This window comes from Ambystoma mexicanum, chromosome 9, assembly GCF_040938575.1.
Source record: "Ambystoma mexicanum isolate Mex_15411 chromosome 9, UKY_AmexF1_1, whole genome shotgun sequence".
In the NCBI taxonomy this organism is placed as follows: Eukaryota; Metazoa; Chordata; class Amphibia; order Caudata; family Ambystomatidae; genus Ambystoma; species Ambystoma mexicanum.
This window is the reverse complement of record NC_090931.1, coordinates 669798142-669819430: the sequence shown is the minus strand read 5'-3', so window position 1 is coordinate 669819430 and position 21289 is coordinate 669798142. Positions and strand designations below refer to the sequence as shown.

Genomic DNA, 21289 nt, shown 5'->3' with positions numbered 1-21289 from the left:
AGGCTGGGTCGGAATCGGGTTCCGGTGAGTTTCAGCCACCACCAAATGTCCCGATTTTTCATCTTATTTAGTTGCAACTGGGATTTTAACTGTTTTGAAAACTAAAACTATACAGTGAAACGACCACTGAACTGGGCCTATAGGCCAGCGAGTAAGAGCATACTCTAGGCTGGCGTATGCCGTGTAGGGTCCGAGGACCATCGGTCTCATCTCATGGGGCGCCAAGGAGAGCTCGATTAGGATTGTGGTGAAAGTTTATATTGGGGGAGCCGGTTGGAAGTGGTCATGTCTGCTGCGGCCGGTGCCCTGGTTTCCATCCTTTTGCCACTTTTGCCCAGGTGTTATGTCAGGGTTTGGGGTTGCTCCCATCCCCCCCTCCGGGTGAGGCAGTTGTGAGGGCTTCCTCGGTCATCGAGGGTCCTCCTGTAAGGAGGCCCTCGGCTTCTTCCAATGAGTTAATGGGCTGGCCCTCGAATTAGAATTGCAGGGTGGCCGGGAACAGCCAGCAATATTTTATATTCCCAGGCTTGGAGGAGCGATGAGGCTTGAGGGCTCTTGCCTTTGCACTGTTGCCAAGTCTTGGTAGATTTGTATTGGTTGTCGCCCTGTATCCGGCTTGCTGTCATTTCCTGCTTTGTGGGGAAGACGTGGATTCAGGTGATTACATCTGGTGGGTCTTTCGAGGGGGCACCCCTTTGGGTACAGACTCTTTTGAGTGCGATCCAGTAGCAGCAGTGCTTTGTCGCAATCTGGGAATAGGGTCTGGAAGAGGTCTCCCACGTAGTTTTGTAGGGCTTGGTCCAAGATTGTGGCCGGTATTCCTCTGATCCTCACGTTGTTTCTCCGGGCCCTGTTTTCGATGTCCTCTTGATTGAGGATTATGCTTTCATTTTTGTCTTCCAGGGTCTGCACTTTCCTACGCACGTCCGTCAGCTGTGCTGCATGGGCTGGGGCTTGGTCCTCCGACTCACCCACCCGACTGTCAAGGTGCTCCACCTTAGAGGAAATTTCTTGCATCCAATTCCGGAATTCCACCTTTATAGCTGACAAGAGGGACTGGATGTCATCTTTTGTGGGCCAATGCCCTGTCGGTGTCTCAGGCGAGTGAGACTGAGGTCGGCTGGTCTGTTTTATTATTTTTTTTTTTCCTCCCCTTGCCTTGTGGCTATAACACAGCGGCTATGTCCGCCGACTTGTGGGGTTTTGAGTGCTTCGACATGGTCGGGGAGTGGAAGGAAGGAACTCCCTCACCAGAATAGTCTGCCTTGGCCACATGGTGCAGTAGGCTCTGGATCTGTAGGTACTGGCTGGTATCTTTGTTATGCTACTAATATCCAAGATTGGATCAGTAGAATGGGATGACACTAACTAAATTTTAATACATTTCAAATTTTATTCAATAAACTCATCACAAGAACAAATTCATCTAAATATCATAAAAGTTAATTAAAAAAACCATGTTATACCAACAATCATGGCCACATACAAAACTCATTCGAACATTCACACAATAAGTATACCCAAGGTGTTTAGTACATCGATAGGCTTTGGAAATATGATTATACCAATTATTTTCAATTAACACATTGAACAATGACTCAGTCCCTAATATCAGGTGTCGTTGTGTATCCGATGCCAGATATCTCTCTCAGAAAAGCGTCAAAACGTGTTTCGGTCGGAGACCTTCTTCAGGACTTAGGACTAAGAGAGAATACTCCGCCCTATTCTCAACAGGTATAGGCCCGTAATATATCTAAAAATAATGATAAAAACAAAGTGTCATCCCTATTTCTTAAAAACAGTGACTAATAATGTCACAATGTGCTAGAGATCAATCGGCACAAGCATCCCTACTCACCCCCAAGTTCCAATTCAAGGGCAGGTGGACGGGATGGTGGAAATTAATCCTCCACTGGAATCCGTGCAAATACTGTACCTATGGAACCAACACAAACCTCAGTGTCCATGGCAATACTTATAACCATGCATTATATACAGTGAATATTAAACACTAACAAGCACCCGTGGTGCAGCTCTGAAATCCTCCCCAAAATGTGGCAACCAAGCGGTCACTCTCAGACCCGCGTAACATTAGTCTGATCTTCCCAATGTCTACGAATCATTAGACCATTCACGATGCTACAAGGGAAACAAATGATACCCATACTAAAAAACGGATATTTCATTCTCGTATTAGCAAAACTAAAAAACGGGTATTCACCCTCACATACCAGTTACAGTGTAAAAAACAACACACAACCTATGTAACTGTGTGTGCAAATCCATTCAAATGGGAATGTAGAACATGTTACAGAATCATACTACATCGAGCTATACAGGCAAATCCCACTTCGCGGTGCCCGTTACCACTAACTATCCTTGCTCACTAACCGTCCGTGTCGCATGCCGCATGTCATGTAATAAAGAATGTCTTTAAGTAAAAAAGGAAGAGAGAACAAACAGAACGCCGTGAAACAGCGGCGCTCCTTTAAGCAAACCAATGCCGCGCACACCGCTTGACTCGTATTATTTGTAAACTAGACCCAACAGCGGCTGCTCGCGTGTGTTTCGGGCACGCATTCGGAAGAACAGAGCGCTTACCTTTGATAAACAGATCATTTCAAAAACCCGGTGCTCTGGTCGCTCACTCGGCATCAGTACTCGCGCAGCTCAAAGTGCATGCGGGCTAGACATAGGCGAAGGACTACCTTATTTAAAAGGGACCAAAATGCAGTCCACTTCAGCCCCGGAACTAAAAAACACCCAGTAACGTAAATACCCGTGCGCCGCTCCTATGGTCTGTGCCAAAATATGAAGCATGACTCAATGCGTTAACCAGGAGACCGGTATACCACTTGGTCACGTCTATTGCAAAGATGTTAAATACGTACCACATTACACACATACTACATGAAGCCACATAGGAACAGACACACTAACCCATGTGCTATCCTAAGTTTGTACAACCACTCAATTGGTTCACAGTGCTCGAAGAATGGATCCGAAAGACAACTATTTGTGGAAAAAGCCATGCCAGTCAAGTGGCACAGCGAGTAGAGCGCTCGCTTTGACATCCGTGCAGGACGCAGGATCCATTGCATCTCTCACCGAGTTTCATGAATGGTTGAATCAATGGGACATCAACATAAAATTCACGATTGAGTACAACCACCGTCAGGTTAGCTTCCTCGACCTTCTGATAAAAAAGACTGGGAATCAACTAACAACCACCCTTTTAAAAAAAAAAAAAATCAACCGACAAGAACTCCCTATTACATTTTAATAGCTTTCATCCAGCAAGTTTACGCCTGAACGTACCATATGGTCAGTTTTTACGTATTAAGAGGAATTGTTCTGAGAAGGATGAGTTTAAGCTTCATGCACAACAACTCGAAGAAAGATTGACAAATAGGGGATATGCAAGAAGGTTGATAAGAGATCAAATGAAAAGAGCTGTAAACACTAACCGGGAAATCTGCCTCACTACATGAGAAAGAAACAAGAATGAAGGTCTGGTATGTGTAACAACATTTAATCCAGTCAGTGGGGATGTTAAAAGAATTATTAATAAACACTGGAATTTAGTTAAACAACCTGGATCACTGATGACAAAACCTATGTTTGATTTCAAACGCAATCAAAATCTTAGACAAAAACTGGTCCATACGTACAGAGAGTCAGCAAGAGAGCCCACTATTAATGACCAATGGGGATTGCCACCCATTGTTAAACATTTTAAATGCGGCGGGTGTGTTGCTTGTCCTCTGACCGAGACGAAACACGAGTTTCGGTATGGTCTGAGGACTTGGAAGATGAATTGCCACACTAATTGTTTGACTAAAAATGTGGTGTACATTATTAGTTGTCCATGTCAACTTCTATATGTGGGCAAGACTACACGTGAAATTAGACAGCGTATATCTGAACACAGGAGTTGTATACGGAATAGAGTGGCAGATAAACTGCTAGTTGAACACTTTGTTAAAATGCAGCACAAAGATACAGACATGAGGTGGTTCGTACTTCAACACATTAAGAGTAACATGAGAGGAGGTGATATTGGGATAACATTAAATCGCATTGAGCAGAAATGGACCCATACCCTGAACACAGTTCATAAGGGTTTGAACGTTTCAGTAGAGTGGAACAACTTGATTACAAAAAAGTGACATCTAAACGATGGGTCAATATAGACACACAGCTGTGGAGATATTGTATAGTTGAGCACTACTGTGATCAGTATATACCGGTAATGCTATACATAATGAAGGCCCATTGTGTTTACTATGCTGTTGGCCTTTTTCCATTTGGAGACTGACCATTATGCACATGAAAACAAGCATTTATTCACACTGTGCAATTCTGAATATACAACTATGTTAGGAGATAATGCATGCTAATTTGTGCATAATGAGTGAACTTATTGGTATCTCAAAGTTTATGTTGATCAAGTGCTGTACGTGACATATGGAGTGGTCCTATACGATGTGTAATAGATCTTATCCCAATGCAGTACAATAAACAATTTGCTGTAATCAGCCCTCTAGATAAGGTGCGTATCGTGCTTATTTACGCATCTAATTATGGGAAATACGGATGATTTTTGTTTCTACTGTGTACCATGTACGCTGTGTTTATTAATTAAAAAGAGCATACTTTCCACCACTAGTTGGCACTGTAGCAAGCTCCTGCCTTGAGGCAGGCAGGCCCTTCCCTTGCCAGTCTCTGAGACATGTATCCTAATCCAGGGCTCAACCCACCCCCTCGGCCCTGGAAGACCTTTCCAGAAACGCACGTGTCCTTCTGCTACGTTTTTTCATTTGTAGAGTAAGCTGAGAGAGGAGGCCACAAACGCGGTGACACCAGCCAGGTAAGCAACCTGCCCTTCTGCTGCAGGCGCTTTTCAATGTCATTTTTATTTTCTGTCTGACGGCCCGGACCGCCATCTGATCGAATCTCGCATGGTCCGGGCTGTCAGAGAGAAATAAAACCGCAATTGAAACCAGTTCAAAGTATTTTGTTTCTTCCAAAGCAAATCCATCTGCTCGGGTCGGATGATCAACCAACTGCCCGTTTCCCAGAGTCACAGTCCCTCTGAGTCGCAGGCTGTGTCCCATATGAACTCCATCACAGTGTTGTCGACGCAGCCTGTGTGTCTCGGGGGTGGAGGGGGCTGTGACTCTGGGAAACACGTTTCCTTTGTCATCACGAGCATAGCCCGCCCCCCGTCCTGTGACTCTGTTGCCCCCTTGCCCAACATTACCGTGTCATGCCTCCTCTCCCTCCCCCGTGACTGTCTCTGTGCCCCCATGACCCCCGTTACCGTGTCATGCCTCCCCTCCCCCAACCCCCGTGACTGTCTCTGTGCCCCTTTGCCCCCGTTACGTGTCATGCCTCCCCTCCCTCCCCCCGCGACTGTCTCTGGGCCCCCTTGCCCCCCTGTTACGTGTCATGCCTCCCCTCCCTCCCCCACCCCCCCGTGACCGTCTCTGTGCCCCCGTGCCCCCTTGCCCCCGTTACGTGTCATGCCTGCCCTCCCTCCCCCCGTGACTGTCTCTGTGCCCCCTTGGCCCCTGTTACGTGTCATGCCTGCCCTCCCTCCCCCCGTGACTGTCTCTGTGCCCCCTTGCCCCCCGTTACGTGTCATGCCTGCCCTCCCTCCCCCGTGACTGTCTCTGTGCCCCCTTGCCCCCCGTTACGTGTCATGCCTGCCCTCCCTCGTGACTGTCTGTGCCCTCTTGCCCCCGTTACGTGTCATGCCTCCCCTCCCTCCCCCACCCCCCGTGACTGTCTCTGTGCCCCCTTGCCCCGTTACCGTGTCATGCCTCCCCTCCCTCCCCCCACGACTCTCTGTGCCTCCTTACCCCCTTTACGTGTCATGCCTGCCCTCCCCGTGACTGTCTCTGCCCCCATGCCCCCCATTACCGTGTCATGCACCCCCGACCCCCGTGACTGTCTCTGTGCCCTCTTGCCCTCCCCCGTTACGTGTCATGCCTGCCCTCCCCCGCGACTGTCTCTGCCCATGCCCCGTTACCGTGTCATGTCCCCCCGCCCCTCTTGACTGTCTTTGTGTCCCCATGCCCCCCGTTACCGTGTGTCATGCGCGCAACTTATTTTTTGGTGTGGTGTTTATAGCACTGAAAATAAAGTGGCTAAATCAGGATATTTTTCTTTTGCATCATATCGTTTTCCATTCAGGATGTGGAAAATAAAGGTACAGTGATATTATTTTGCCCCAACATGCTGCTATAAGGATTTGCATGTTGTCATGATGCTTTACTATGCAATTTGGGTATTTTGCAAGTAAACTCTATAGGACAGTATTTTTGTAGGTCTTGACACCCAAAACTTAAATATTTGTAAGTATGGAATGGAAGAAAGTGGCCATGCCCAAATTGAAAGAGTGGGTTAAAATCCCTGCTTCGCTGTTTAGCGCAAGTGTGTGATCCTGGGCAAATATTGTAATCTCACCCTAACTTCAACTGCAAAAAATGGAGTGCTTATGAGTGATTACGTGTACACCCTTACTACAATAGGACAGTTTTAATAAGTGTAGGGCCACATTGGTGTACGCGGGTGCTCCTCTGCTAGTAGCTCCAATACGGCCGCATGGAAATGCATTATTTTAAAGGTTTTTATAAGCTAATAATAAAAAAAAAATGCATTATTGCTGCACTGGCCCACCTCCAATCTCGTAACTGGATTTGACAGCCAGACAGTCCCACCAGCCAGTCAGTGCACAGTCAGAACCAACATTACATTTTCTCCCCTGTTGCTCCCAGCAACTGAAGTGGTTTGGGCCGTCAAGATTACTGCCCCCCACTCTGCAATGTCCCCGTTATGCTATGCTATGCTATTGAGTCTTTCATTGCACACCATCTGCCATTTGGACACTTTCTAGGACCTTCAGGATCTGCAAGAAGTGGGTGTTTCAGACTTAAAAGCGAGAGTTAACTGATTGTAATATTGAAGCTGCACTAGAATATTCTCATTACAAGTAAGAAGTTAAATGCCCTTACACAAGTAAGTTTGCCACCCCTACACCGTCTCTGAAGTTGGTGCTTCTCCCAACATTTGAAGGGTTAGCCCTGTCTAAATTGTACCCCAGGTGCACCCCTGGATGTGTGCACTTGTACTTAAAAGTTATTTCATGGCAGAATATTTTCCGCAAGTGTAATAAAATGGTCAAAGGCAAGCTAGACAACTTTAAAGCTACAACTTTTTGTCTACGGGTCTGATTTTACATATGCACTGGGTGTATATGTTGGATACGTTTTACTCTCTTGCAGAGGAGAATACTCATTTTTACTCTCTTGAAATTGCATTTACTCTCTAATTTCAAAAATCATGCATAAAATACTCCCACCTCAAAATCTTATCTGGAGCACAGCCTGTAATCACCCACATGGTTACACTAACGGATCCAGTTCCTTAAATTAGGGAGTCAAGCCAAACATGTTTAATTTATTCTAAGGGCGTCTAACGTGAGGCTTTTGGACAATGGTTCATATGTATGGTTTTTCCCACAAATGGGTGTCTTTCGGATCCATTCTTCGAGCATTGTGAACCAGTTGAGTGGTTGTACAAACTTAGGATAGCGCGTGGGTTAGTGTGTCCGTTCCTATGTGGCTTCATGTAGTATGTGTGTAATGTGGTACGTATTTAACATCTTTGCAATAGACGTGACCAAGTGGTATACCGGTCTCCTGGTTAACGCATTGAGTCATGCTTCATATTTTGGCACAGACTATAGGAGCGGCGCACAGGTATTTACATTACTGGGTGTTTTTTAGTTCCGTGGCTGAAGTGGACTGCATTTTGGTCCCTTTTTAGTGTCTGGAGCACCTTTTAAATAAGGTAGTCCTTCGCCTATGTCTAGCCCGCATGCACTTTGAGCTGCGCGAGTGCTGGTGCCGAGTGAGCAATCAGAGCACCGGCTTTTTGAAATTATCTGTTTATCAAAGGTATGCGCTCTGTTCTTCAGGATGCGTGCCCGGGAGACACGCGAGAAGCCGCTGTTGGGTCTAGTTTACAAATAATACGAGTCATGCGGTGTGCGCGGCATTGGTTTGCTTAAAGGAGCGCCGCTGTTTCTTGGCGTTCCGTTTGTTCTCTCTCTTCCTTTTTTTACTTAAAGACATTCTTTATTACCTGACATGCGGCATGCAGCAAGGATAGTTAGTGGTAACGGGCACGGCGAAGTGGGATTTGCCTGTATAGCTCGATGTAGTATGATTCTGTAACATGTTCTACATTCCCATTTGAATGGATTTGCACATACGGTTACATAGGTTGTGTGTTGTTTTTTAAGCTGTAACTGGTATGTGAGGGTGGATACCCGTTTTTTAGTTTTGCTAATATGAGAATGAAATATCAGTTTTTTAGTATGGGTATCATTTGTTTCCCTTATAGCATCTTGAATGGTCTAATGATTCGTAGACATTGGGAAGATCCGACTAATCTTACGCGGGTCTGAGAGTGACCGCTTGGTTGCCACGTTTTGGGGAGGATTTCTGAGCTGCACCATGGGTGCTTGTAAGTGTTTTTAATTTTCACTGTATATAATGCATGGTTATAAGTATTGCCATGGACACTGAGGTGTGTTTGTGTTGGTTCCGTAGGTTACACTATTTGCACTGATTCGAATGGAGGATTAATTTCTGCCGTCCCGTCCACCTGCCCTTGAATTGGAACTTGGGGGTGAGTAGGGATGCTTGTGCTGATTGATCTCTAGCATATTGTATTGTGACATTAGTCACTTTTTCTAAGAAATGGGGATGATACTTTGTTTTGATCATTATTTTTAGATCTATTACGGGCCTATACCTGTTGAGAATAGGGCGGAGTATTCTCTTATCCCTACGTCCTGAAGAAGGTCTCTGACCGAAACACGTGTCGACGCTTTTCTGTGAGAGATCTGACCAAATCTGGCATCGGATACACAACGACACCTGATATTAGGGACTGGGTCATTGTTCAATGTGTTAATTGAAAAGAATTGGTATAATCATATTTCCAAAGCCTATCGATGTACTAAACACCTTGGGTGGTGTTATTGTGTGAATGTTCGAATGAGTTTTGTATGTGGCCATGATTGTTGGTATGAAATGGTTTTTTATTGATTTTTATGATATTTAGATGAATTTTTTCTTGTGATGAGTTTATTGAATAAAATTTGAAATGTATTAAAATTGAGTTAGTGTCATCCCATTCTACTGATCCAATCTTGGATATTAGTATACTACACCTGAAGGATCAGGGACGTTAGTGCAGGTCTACCCCTTTATTTTCCCTTGGTATCTTTGTTATAGCATTCAATCTTCCTCCACTGGTATAGCAGCGTTTTATGTCCTGCTGCAGGGAGAGGATTCCTCTGGTGTGTGGGTAATCTCAGCTGGGGGGGGAGCAAGGTTTCTTTTGTCCTGATTTGCTGGTTGATCCCTCATTCTATTTGTGTTATATCCTGGGCTGGCATTTGCTCCCCATGCCACTGTGACTTCTTCCCAGTGATCGCTGGCTTCTGGGAGGGGTGGGGGAAGGAGCAGGGCAGCCTCCGACATAGGATTTGTGGCGGGGGTGGAGTTGTAGTTCTTCTGCGACTTGGGTGGGGGGGAGGTGCCGCGTCTGTCAGCCTGGATCTCCTCCCTACCTCGGAGGAGGTGTGGGGGGGGGCTCTGAGCATGCAGTGCCACAGGCTTGCCTCCAATCTCGCTCAGCACCTGCTTACCATGCCATTCCGGCTCCTGGGGGGGTCTGCAACCTCTGCCTTGACCCTATCGCTCCTCTGGCTTCGTAGCTGTGGCGCTCTGCCATTCCGAGCGGGCAAGATCTCAGTCCCCGCTCTGTGTAGCATGCACCATCATGGGTTTTTTTGCTGCAGGTTGGCTCCAGCTCTCGTACACTGTCCCCAGTGTCTGTTGGCCTAGTTTTTCTGCTCAACTTTCCCCACCTCTTCCTTGGACATTCCGCTGCTGGTTCTCTTCATTAGGGGCGTCCACTTGACTGGGTTCTCCGACCTTAAACGGAGGATCTCAGTGAAGCGACCGCATTGCCGGGACTTCAAGCCACGCCCCGTCCGGAATTCTTTATAAAACGTGACGGGGTAGCCATCTCTGCCCGGTGATTTGTTTACCGGGAGGTTTGATATCACGTGCAGGACCTCTACCCTGGTGGTGTCACGTTCTAGCTGAGCCCGATCGTGGGTGGCGATTTTGTTTAGTGGGATTGTCCGCAGGTAATTATGCTGGGCCTCTTGGTTATCTGATTTATAAAGGGTTGTATAAAAGGAATTGTAATGCGATATAGTCAATCGTCATCACCTTCTACCCCTAAGATTGTTTGGGCTGGGTTCCGTTGTCGCAGCGGTCTTCCCCAGAAGCCTGTCAGTCTTGTTAGTTTTATTGTAATACTTTTCGTCGTATTTAGTATGTATGAGGTCTCATTTATATTTCTGTATGCCCTATGGAGGTCTGGGCTGCTGTCTTTTTCCAACAGTTTCAGTGAATCTTTTACTTCTGTTTCTAGGTCCCGTTCGATTTCCTTTTTGAGTCGTGTCTTGTGCGCTTCTAGAGCGATGAGCTCCCCCTCCCCCCCTCAGAGTTGCCTTAAAGTGACCCATATCACCTCGTATCCCAATTCCCCATTTATATTGACCTTACAGTAATCCTTGATTTTGTGTTGTCGTCACAGCGCACTGGCTCTGATATCAGCGCGAGCGGTAATTTCCATCCACCTAGTTTGGGCTGTGTTATGGGGAGTTTAATGTAGATGGTTATCTGAGCGTGATCTGAGATCATAATAGTCAATTTGAGGGTTGTCCACGAGTCTCTCGTGTAAGCTGTTCGAATTTTGATTTAAGGTCCAGTGAGGGAGAGGGTTGGACATATTAAGTTCTAGAGCTTCTATCCCATAGCGGGTCCCACGCAATGTTTAGATCCCCATCAGAAGAGTTTCCCCATAGCTAAATTGTTCCAATTCGGTGAAGACTGTTTTCAGGGACCCCTCTTGGCCAGTGTTTGGGGCGTATATTGCAGCTACCGTCTGGATCTTTCCACCCATTTGTATAACTATAAAAAGATAGCAGCCTTCTTTGTCGTTTTTTAATGTAAAATTGTCACTTAAATGCCTGCTTTAAATGCAAGGAGGACTCGCGCCTTTTTCCCCTTGCCGTTTGCTTGTATTTGGCGGTATTGTCTGATTTTCAGCCTATATCTGTCTTGGAGCCTAATGTGTTTCTTGTGGAGCGATTGTATCGGGTTGGTGTGAGGTGAGGAGGCGTTCTAATTTCCTCCTTTTAGTTGGGGTATTCAGGTCTGAAGGTACTGCCATTGATCGAGACACCGGTTTAATATATGCTCTGAATAATCCAGCTTCGTTATGGATGTCAAGACCGTTCTCCCGTGTACTATACTGTTTCTCCTCCCTTGAGCCCCTAACACACACAACTCCCTCCCCACCCCCGCTTACTTTCCCCATCCAAACTTATTTCTTCTCCTCTTCCCCTTGGTGTATACCACCCTCGCTATTCCTGCTGAGGGCTAAACCTCAGAGGTGGGTTTCAACTATTACCAGTGGCGAGTGCAGGGTTTCCTAAAACCCCAACTAAGGTCCTCTGTAGATTCCAAGGTGGGCCCCGACGTAGCATAGTATGTGTAAAGTTCCCAGCTCAACGATCTGTTACCTGCTTCAGCCACATCAGTCCTTCTCGGGTGAGACACCTGCATTCTCTGTGTTCAGAACCGCGCCGCCCAAGGGGCCCTTCGGGATTATTTTACGCCTGTGTTCGATCTGTGTCTATTCCCAAGATCGGGGTCCCCTTGGAGTATGTTGCCATCTCTTGCTGGATTCTGTGTGATTGTCCATGTCTATTCGCAGTATCCTGGCCCCCTCCTCTTTCGTCGTCACCCTGTATTGCCCTCCCAGCTGAACAGAAGGCCAAATGGGAAGGTCCATCTAGAAGTTATTTTCTTGGTTTGTAGATGATCGAGTAGCTAGCGCATGTCCCTTATTTTCTGAAGCGTTAATTGGGGGAGATCTTGGAAGAATTTGATTTCTTTGCAGTTATGTGATCGTTGTCGCCCTTCTAGCTGCTCTCAGGATCTGTTCCTTTCGTGGATGTATGCCAATGCCACCAGGATGTTGTGGGGGCGGGTGCCTTGGTCTTGGTGTTTTGGGCCAGCTGGGTGGATCCTGCAAATTGGGATATCCACCTCTCCTTCTGCATTGATGAGGTCTCTGAAGATGCCCGACACTACTACTTTAAAGTCTGTGTCTTGAACTGTTTCTGGCAGGTTCCCGATGCAAATGTTGTCTCCTTGACGTATTCTCCAGGTTTTTGCATTGTAATTCAATGTTGCGAGACGTTTTGGCCAAATGTTCCAACAGTTCGTCCAATTTCGTGTTGTCCGGGGCCAGATCTTGTAGTGCCTTTTCATCCGTGTCTGTTCTTTCCGCGAGAGACACCACACCTTTCCTTATTTCGCTTAATGCTGATCTGAATTCTGTGGTAAATGTATTAAATTGCACCTTAAGGGAGGTGGAAAATGTATCATGGAACTCTAGGAAACGGTGTTCAATGTCTTCTTTGGAGGCTGTCATTTCGTTATCTATAGTGTTTGCTTATAGACTCAGGGGGATGGTGTGCACTGTCTGGGATTGGCAATCCCCTCGTAGCCAGCAGCTTCGGATTGGATTTTCTCTGGTTGTGTTCTGTTGCATATTCTTGCACGTTGTTTTCCTCCCTTTGGTGCCTGGCATTGGCTGTAGTCTTTGCTAGGCGGTCCCTGTTCCCCCTTATGGGTATGTGATCCTACTGCATTGTCTTCTCTGGTTCGGATCCACCATAATGCTACTGGAGATTTGGCGCCCCCCTAGGTATCCTGTGGGGGGGTGGGTGATTAGTTCCTGGGCTGAGGCCACCTCTGGCACTGGTGAGGTCTAGGGTTCCCCAGAGTCGGGGTGGTGGTTATGCTGCCCAGGCCTTGTGCAGGGAGAGGCAGGGGGAAGCTTTTGCAGGCCTTCAGTTCTCCTTATCTTCCTTTCTCCCTGACAAAGCCCCCAGGCTATCAGACTGCTTCCAACGTCCCCGCCGTGATATCCATGTGGTCGGGGGGCTAGGGGACGGGTCATGGAAATGGGATGCAGGGGAAGCTGTAAGCGGATTCCACTTCTCTACTGACCCCCATTCGGGTGCCCCTGCAGTCCCATTTATGCCACTTCTATAGGAGCTGGTATGGGTGCCCTTGCCCGTCTGCAGAGTCGCGTTTGCTGCCTCCCGGAACTCCTGTGTGGGCCTCGGTCTGTGTCTCTGAGAAGGGGAGGGTGGAGGGGCTGCCCTGCCCGCTGCAAGCTTGTTCCTTGAGCCCACACGAGGTGGGGGGAACAGTGATTCAGCGCAGAGTCATAAGATTTTGAACTAGGAGTATTACACTCCCTGTTTTTGTACATTTGACTGCTTGTTAGCTACCTGCTAAGGAAGTGAACAAAAAAGCAGTTACCATTTTTTTCTGCTGTTAACATTCAGTGCACAAAGAATTGTACATGTTATTGCTAAAATGTCCCTAGATATCCTCCACTAGGCGCCAACATGGTTGAACTCTGGCTAGAAACGTATTGTATACTTTGTTCATAACTACATTTGACATTAATGGCTAAGGCTTCTAGTCTTGCTGATGTAGTTGGAGTATGTTTTCATACAATAAAAAAAAAAATAATTTTTGGTGCATTCATTTTCCTTTAACTATTGACAATTCAACGCCCATGTTTGGCCCATGTCCTTTTCAGGTATTTTTCTTAGTACATGCTAAACAGGTGTCAACTTGTAAAATGTTGTGGCTAGTCTGTACTTGATTACAAGCACAGAAATAAATGTAATACTGTGGCATAGACCTTGTTTTGTAACTTTGAAAATGTGTGGTTCTTTTTTGGGTCTGTAGATTTTGAAGCTCCACCAGTGAAGTTGGGAATGGTCTCTGATTTTTTAGATTTTCAGTGTTTCATTTTGTCTGTTGTGAGAAAGCTAGGGGTATTTTCTTGGATCCCAACCCTGGAGGTGTACGAGCGTTGGAGGATGACCTGGGTTGGGTAATTCGGGGTTGCCTATGTGAGAATGCCCCAGGCAGATGCAGTCTTCTCACGTGGCGACAGAAGAGGAGAAGGAAGTCCTGGATGCCTTCATGGGATACGTTGATTCCCGTCACCCTAATCTAGGTCTCATTTTCCCTAAATCCAATCCTGTCATTAATTGCCCATGGTGGGAAAGAAAGAAACCAAGGAGTCTCACGTCAATATCAATTCATCCACTACCAATTTAAACCACAGGGAATACCATCAAAACCCAGGCTTGTATAATCAACCATCAGGAATGTGGAAAGGAGGGGGGGACCATCCCATTGAGGGATAACCAGGTTAAATGATTCCCCTATTGCCATTCCCTGATAGAATAGGGGAAATGGATCTATCCTCCCGCCCTTCCACCACCCCCTTCCCCTTTCCAACAAATACTGGGATGGGGAAGAGGCAACCGGGAGCAGTGAAGAGTTCCCATTGGAATAACATGGGGAGTGTAATGGAAACCGGTTGTAGAAAGAACTTATATTGTCACATTGATAGTCCGGCAGAGTCGGGCATTTACTGATTATCACTCGCACCTGACTTCACTTGACTATTTTTTCAAATATAAAAGGTGGGGTTCTACACAGGTGAGCGAGCTGGGGACGTTGTTTGAACCAGACCGGCCAAGAACAGCGAGCACCAGGATCGACGGCCCAGAGTAGAACGGCTTGCCGAGACACTGGCTCGGTGTTGGTGAGGAGCTGCAGCGTGGCTAGCGAGATGTGTCTCCAGAGAGCCAGAGCAAAGCACTCTGCAGGCTGCTATTGGTGGTCGGAACATTGCTTGTTCCTTTGGGACCTGTCTGCCCCAAGGGTATCTGAGGGGCAGGTGGTGACATCCTGACTTCAGGCCCGCGCAACCAGAAGGTACCTCTTGCCACCATGCTGCTGCCCGGGTGTGAATCGTGAAAGTAAGAGACTCTGCAGCATGCGGTTGACTGAAGCGGAGTGGGCGAAAAGGAATGCGTAAAGCGGCACGGAGCAGAAAAGATGAAAGGAATCTTACACCACCAAAAAAAGCATAGCAAGTGCGTCCGTTAAGGAGACCTCCCACTTGTCTCCCAGTGATAGAGCGGCATACCTTGCATCTCTGTCAACCTGGTACAGAAATTGGCTATGGCAGCATAAACACTCAACTAATAATGCTAATTGGAAGTTCCTATTTGGATTGCTAAGGGATAATGATCATAAAAAAATGTTGGTTTCATTTTAGGAAATTCCTCCATCTATTCACGAGGTGACATGGGCTAGCACCACTGCAGAACTTAATTATAATGGCAAATCAATGGAATCCACACCCAATGCCGTTAGTCATTTTTCTCGGATCACAACAGGCTTTTAAGTTGATGACACTCTAGAAATCATTAAGAAATTAAAGGCTTTGCGGGGCCCTGGCCCTCACTCCTTTTGCGAATGTCGTCCTCGAAGCCAATCCAACTTTTGGGGCATCTATTTTACAGCAGCTTTATCAATGTATCCTGAAATGGCATTGCTCCTACAAGCCGGAGGGAGTCCATCCTGATCGCTGTATTGAAAAAGGGGTGCAGGATGGAACCCCTCCAATTACAGACTACCTTCCATGCTTGATACAAGCTCTAAAATATTCTCCTCCGTTAATCTTAAAAAAAAAAAAAAAAAATGGGTGGAGGAAAAGGACTTGCTAAAGATTTCAAACTGGTTTCAGAAGAGCACATAGTACCATACGCAATATTTTTTGCTTTTACACCATGGCATTGGTTTCTAGACGCCCTAACAGAAGAGACTATCTGTTTTATTGACTATGCTAAGGCGCTTGACTCAGTGTCTCACCCATTGTTGTGGAGCAAGCTTAGCCAGTGGGGTATTGATCCTTTTTTCCTCCTCCATTACATAAAAGCTATGTACGCAGATACCTATGTTGTAATCCGGATAAAGCAGGAAGGCGCCATTACCCGCCCTATTGTTAGGATCCAGGTGGCTTATAGAGGGGAGTGTACTCGCGTCCCTTGTTATTTAACTTGTATGTCCTGGACATGGGCATGGTTATTGGATCTGCCCTCAATTGTCCCCCCCCCCCCCTCTTGCATTGGAGGTGAGTCTGCTACTTGGTTGACTTATGCTGACGACGCCATGCTCTTTGGCTACACACCAATTGGACTCCAGCACTCCATTGACACACTCTCCGCTTTTACGATTTACTTTTGAAAATGAACATCTCAATCTCAAATTACAGTGATTGGAGGCATATGCTAAAATGAAATCGCAGTTTGATTGGAAACTAGTCCACATTGCTTTAGAAGTGGTATATGGCTAGAAATATCTGGGATCTCCAGCCCTGCACTCACCTTTTACGGCGACTTCATCATGTATGGTTTGGAAGCTCTTTCAACTCCATACATACTGGAATAAATCTAGGGGAAACTGCTCTGATCCTTGCTAGGTGTCCCGAGTGCTGCACCTGTTGAGGCACTAAGATGTGAACTTAGTTTGCCATCTAGTAGATCTTTATGGCTTTTTGCACCGTTTGTAAGCTGTTCCTTAAAATAAAATCTATCAGCTTGAGCCTAATACTCTCCGGGGGCTGGTCGCCTATCATCTCTCAAAGGAGAGCCCTATCATCGCTCAAAGGAGAGTCCCAACTCTTTCTTGCAGCAATATCACATCAATGTTATAAATACCTATCCCTGGAACAAGCTTTGGATTCTCCAAATGCCCATCTTTTATTCAAAACGAACCAGTGGGACAGAGCTGACCATATGTGCAAATTATGTGAAGGAGTTTCTATGAATATTGTACACAAAGCTTCCATCTGACTTCTCTATGCACTTATTTGTCAAAATGGTGTGCTTTTAACTTGGGATTTATCACCTACCTTTGTTTTAACTTGCTCTCCACACAGGAGTACATTGGCATCTGGGCTAATATACCCTACAACAAAACTGTGTCTTCATAGAGACCAGTGGGCATGTTCTTCTTGTCCAGTAAAAAAAAGCACAATATTTAAAGGGATATCAGGGGTTGGTAAACTATGAGGATTTTATTGCAACCGCTGAATTCTGGAGTACTATATTTGGGGAGGAGTCGCTGTTAATTACTCCAGCTGCATTCAACGTTTGGAAGGGGGCATTAGCATTTTTTACACCTGCATTTTAAGCTCTGAGCTGTACTTGATAGCTGCTTTTATAGCTGCTTTTATGTATAATCGCTTCCGTTGTTTTATAACATCAGAAAAGATGGTAGTTACTTTAACTTGAAATTTGATTTTATGTGCACTGCTGATCAGTATTTATGTGTATGCGATTTTTAAACTGGCATTTCGATTGTGCTCTCATTCTATTCAATTGGGGGGACAGTTGTCGCCTTTTTAACGTTTTTGTTGAAGATTCGATTGCATTATGTCACTGGTGATTTATGTAATACTTTTGTTAAAGTTTTTTTTTAAACGAATGCACAATAATAACATTAAAACAAATATAATGTGTCCTAATGTTAATAAATAGATTGTCCCAAATGCAGAGAGTTAAATTCACAGTCTAGTTTGTTTGGCATCAGTTGGCCCACAGAGCTAAACGTAGCCCCTGATAACTTGTTTTTGTGGCAACCAGGCTCTTCTATGCTATAACTAGGAGCTAAATGGCTCCCATCTTCCGTCTATTTCGAACCCTGTAATTTAACAATTCCCAATGTAATATCCCTTGTAATCTTCATGAATCGCTTTATTAAATTGCGCTTCTGCACAGAAAAATAAGAAAAGGGCTTTCTGATATTTTTTCTGTCTTCGTTTTTTTCTTCAGTAGAAAAATATCGAAAATCTTTCAATTTTGCATTTGACCCGAACTTGAAATTTCACACATTGCTTAACTAAGAGTCTTAATTGGCTTACCCATGTCCAAATTGGTTCCTGCTTATTTTGTCATTCACACTTAATTATACACTCTGAGATTGCTGTGCTGTGTTTACTGCCTGATTTCGCATTTGTGGAAGTGAGAAACTGCGGTGGGAAACATGGGAGGCGTTTGTGCGATCGATCAGCGTATGCTTGGAGACACATGCCTGAACCCTAGGGACAATGTTTTTGAGTGCACTATTCCCTTAAGTCATTATCTTTAATTGTCATTCTAATGTAGCAATCTACCAAAGATGATCGATGAGCACAAACCGACATTACACCTTATTTGAACTAGTATTTATTTTTTTCAAACATCTTTTATTTAACAGATCGTGAGTGCAGAACATGTTTGGCTTTGAATACAGTATGATAATAAATTTTTGGGAGGTGGTGTCATGGCCACTTGCCCAGGATTACAGGAGCTCCACCATCAGGTGAAGGGAGCAAGGGGTACCATGGTTCACGCACGTCCCTTTGGGACGTTTATACACTGGGGACCCGGTTGGACTCGGGCCTGGCGCCTTTCGCGCCAGGCTCATGGAGAAACATAAGCAAGACTCTTTTATTATGAGCAGGAGAGCTTTCAAGAACTTTCCACTTGTGTGCAACCAGCCCGGGTGTGGCATTCTATCTTCAGCTGCACGTGCAACTTCGAGGAGTGGCTTGGTGTGGCAAGCAGAATTGAGCTAGTGGTCGTGGCCTTAAGAGTTCAGCTATAAAAGCCAGCCCAACCCTAAGGCGCACACTTGGTGTTAATCTGCATTTGCATGCAGCATACCGCTCACCGCTGCCTGGGTTAAGTAGCACTTACCTTGGTAATCCAGTCTCCTGTCCATACGCTTACCTCCTGGAGTCAGCTTACATCTGTATTCTTCACCGCTGAGCCTGGCATCCATTCTTCATCTTCCGGATCGCAGGTCTTCAGCTCGGGGCACAACATCTTCATCTCCGGCACGCGGAACTTCGGCTCAGGTCTCCGCAGCACGACATCTTCTTCCACAAAGGCGGACCCTGTAGAAGGACAAAAGGCAAGGTTGGACATACGAACCTGCAGTTTAAGGTCGCGCTTGCAAAATTCTTCGCGCTTGTCCTTAAAGCTCACTTACCTGCTGCCGGGCTGCAGCGGGATCCTCTGCTCCTCATCTGGGGCCACCTCGGGCTGTGTTGCTCTGCTGGACCGCAATCACACCTATTTGGGGAGAAAGATGGACATTGTTACAGAGCTGGCAACAGGCTGTGAACAAGACAATACCAATACTTCAAGACAAACGGAAAGACACTCGCCATCCAGGAGAGCAGGTGAGTGCTAGCATCGGCGCGCCCCCCATTTGCCCATATTTTTAGTTTAAAGGCACTTTCCAGGCCCCGTTGTGGTCCCTTCCCCTCAACCTTGCTGTTTTTTCCCAGTCCCTCCCGCCTCCCAGCCGGCCCATCGGCAGGGATTGGCTGCCTCCTCGGGTCTAGTGACCCTTGCACTGCCCCCTGCCTCCTTTACCATCCAGGAGAGCAGGTGAGTGCTAGAATCGGCGCAACCCCCATTTGCCCATATTTTTAGTTTAAAGGCACTTTCCAGGCCCCGTTGCTAACGTGTTTTACCTTTCAAAAACAAAACGTTTCCCAGGCCTGTGTGCTGTAACACTGCTGCACAAGTTTGAACATATATTGCCCTTTTCCATCCGTGCGTGGTTAGTGTGTTTTGCTACTGCAGCACCCCAAAGCGAGCTCCTGGCCCCTTGAAGAAGACATCCCCCTTGGTTAAATTTCCTTTCCCTCCCCGCACCCTCTTCCTGATTCCACAGCCCACCCCCGCTCTGATTGGTCCAGACGAAAGGGTCCCCCATTCATTGCTAGTCCTCCCCGGGCAGCCCACTGCCCGGCAGCCCATCGGCTAAGGACCCCAGGCAAAGGACGCCTCCTTCAGTGACGGCTCCAGGTTGTATCTGCAGGAGAAGCAAGAAGCCAACAATAAGTAAGTGTGTCAAGGGCGGGGACAGAAGCAATTACTTCACGCCATACTAACCTACCACTCAACCCTAGAAGCCAAACTATTGTAAAAACGTTCATACCGTGGTGGCATTGCACTTAAAAAGCCTGCCTAATAGCATTCTGTGATACTGTTGCATCAAGAAAGTGTGCCTAAACACCATATCTGTGATATAATTGAATCTAGAAAGTGGAATTCACCGTTGAATTTAGAAGTATGCCTAATAGCGTGCCCTGGTTGACTTTAGAAGTGTGCCTAATATCGCTGTGTAAAGTTGAATTTAGTTGGCTTGGAGTGCGCGGAACGGATTGGAGTGCGCGGAACGGATTGGAGTGCATAGAATTGCGTGACTTGCATGGAATGTTTTGGAGTGCATGAACGTTTGAAAGAGCATTAAAACGAACGGTTTTGAGTGCTTGAAACGGTCGTAATGTGTACAACAGTCTCAGTACATGGAACTATTGGAGTGGGCGCGATGGCAAGCACCTAAGGTAAACCACCATATCACATCGCCACACTTACTCTCTTCTTTACACCACCACTCAACTAGAACACAGCGATACTATGACACCATTCGGTATAGCTGTTCTCATACCATCATTTTGCCTCATACTCCCCATCACCCTAACTAAACACTGCTGGTTACACACCCTCCAGCCTAGGCGTTCTCCTCAGGCCTAACGCAGTCAGAATCGGTCTGGATAACAACCTGCCAGAACGAACACATACTCTTGATCTCTCAACCACCACACCTACCGCTAAGAAGCAGCTATCACACAAATGCCACACCAGCTGCACACATATCCGGTGCTCACACACACATTTGACTCCCTCTATTTCTCTCTACTGACTATAACTTCGGTTACCGAGGGCGTTTAACCTATCCTTGCCTTGAGACCATACCAATGGTACATAAGGCGCTATATAAATGCAAAATAACAATAACATAACATAATAAAGCAATATAGATTGAAAGAAGACTGACCAGATCAAGAGAAAGTAAGAAAAGCAGAGCGCGAAAGAGGCGCAAAGTAAAAGAACTGCAATAAAGAGGGCGCAAGCGACCCAAAATGAGAGAAGGGTGCAAGCGACCTGGCAGTCGAAAGTGTGTACATTTGCATGGGAAAGCTGGAAAAGGTGCCAGTGGTCAGAGAAGGGTAAAGAGTGCAAGTGTGCACGAGTAAGCCGCAGAGGGGCACAAAAAGACAAGGAAGGTGCATTTGTGCAAAGAGGAAATTAAAGAAGGTACCAGGGGGCGCACAGAGGGAGAGTGTGCCAGAGAAGGAAAGAAAGGTGCCAGTGGGCATGAGAAAGAAGTCTTAAGAA

The 21289-nt window shown here is 46.3% G+C and overlaps 1 protein-coding gene across 1 annotated transcript in view; it reads left to right on the top strand.

The window, feature by feature from the left end:
- SUMO1 (small ubiquitin like modifier 1) overlaps nucleotides 1–21289 on the top strand; it is a 179504-nt gene that overhangs the window by 75679 nt on the left and 82536 nt on the right. The window lies entirely within an intron of this gene.